The following is a 901-nucleotide window of genomic DNA, read 5'->3' as shown; positions in this document are numbered from 1 at the left end:
TCTTCCTCCATAGGCGTTACCGGGGTGCAAATCCCCATGGTGCTTGCGTGCTGAGAACTTGGATCCCAGACGCCCCCACTCCTGCCTTCCCTGAGAGTTGCAACGGACATTTTCCAGACGCTTCCCATACTTCGCTCCCTAAAAGCCCTGGGGAGGAGGGTTTCCGGAATCCCGAGCGCGAGGACCCTCCCGCACCCTGAGCTCCCTGCTGGCGTCATTCACATTTATATTTTGCTTTGATTAGTCCCGTTTTAGGAGGGGCAAAGAACTCAGAGTCAATTCCAAGTCAAAATACAGGCGGCTTAGAAAAAACTTAGTAAACGCTGCACCTGACACCTGCTGCGATGGACGTCGTTTAAACGACAACAAACGGGGCAGCTCGCAGGACCTCGTGGCGCAACGGTAGCGCGTCTGACTCCAGATCAGAAGGTTGCGTGTTCGAATCACGTCGGGGTCACGGCCGAGGCTTTTCTGTTTAGACCTTTCAGTTCGTACCCTTATCAGGATTATGCTCCAGATAGGATATTAAAAGAGGGCACGAGGTGACTTTGTTAACAAGTTTTTTGCTTTTTTTTATTGGGCCGCTAGACGGACATGGCACAATATCCCTGGTCGATATTTGTGTGACCTTGAGGGAGATGTTGGTTTCCCAATTCTCCCCCACCCCCAGTCTCGGAGTTTTCATGGTTTGCACTTACTGTCAAAGGCCCCTGAGCAGGGGCACCTGGGTGGCAGAGTCGGTTTCAGCTGAGGTCATGATCTCGGGGCCCTGGCATCGAGTCCCGCGTGGGGCTCTTATCTCAGCGTGGAGTCATTCTCTCCCTCCCTCTCTGCCCTCCCGCTCATGCTGTCTCTCTCTTTAAAATAAATAAATAAAATCTTAAAAAAAAAAAAAAAAAAG

At 51.3% G+C, this 901-nt stretch overlaps 1 non-coding gene across 1 annotated transcript; it reads left to right on the top strand.

The window, feature by feature from the left end:
• Positions 1-385: 385 nt before the first annotated feature.
• TRNAW-CCA lies at positions 386-457 on the top strand. Its single transcript has one exon. It is a non-coding gene; the product is annotated as a tRNA-Trp (tRNA).
• The last annotated feature ends 444 nt before the right edge of the window (positions 458-901 follow it).

The sequence above is a fragment of the Enhydra lutris genome, unplaced genomic scaffold (genome assembly GCF_002288905.1).
Source record: "Enhydra lutris kenyoni isolate GAN:26980312 unplaced genomic scaffold, ASM228890v2 scaffoldscaffold13, whole genome shotgun sequence".
Classification (NCBI taxonomy): Eukaryota; Metazoa; Chordata; class Mammalia; order Carnivora; family Mustelidae; genus Enhydra; species Enhydra lutris.
Note: the sequence above shows the minus strand (reverse complement) of the source record. Positions and strands in the feature narration are given on the sequence as shown.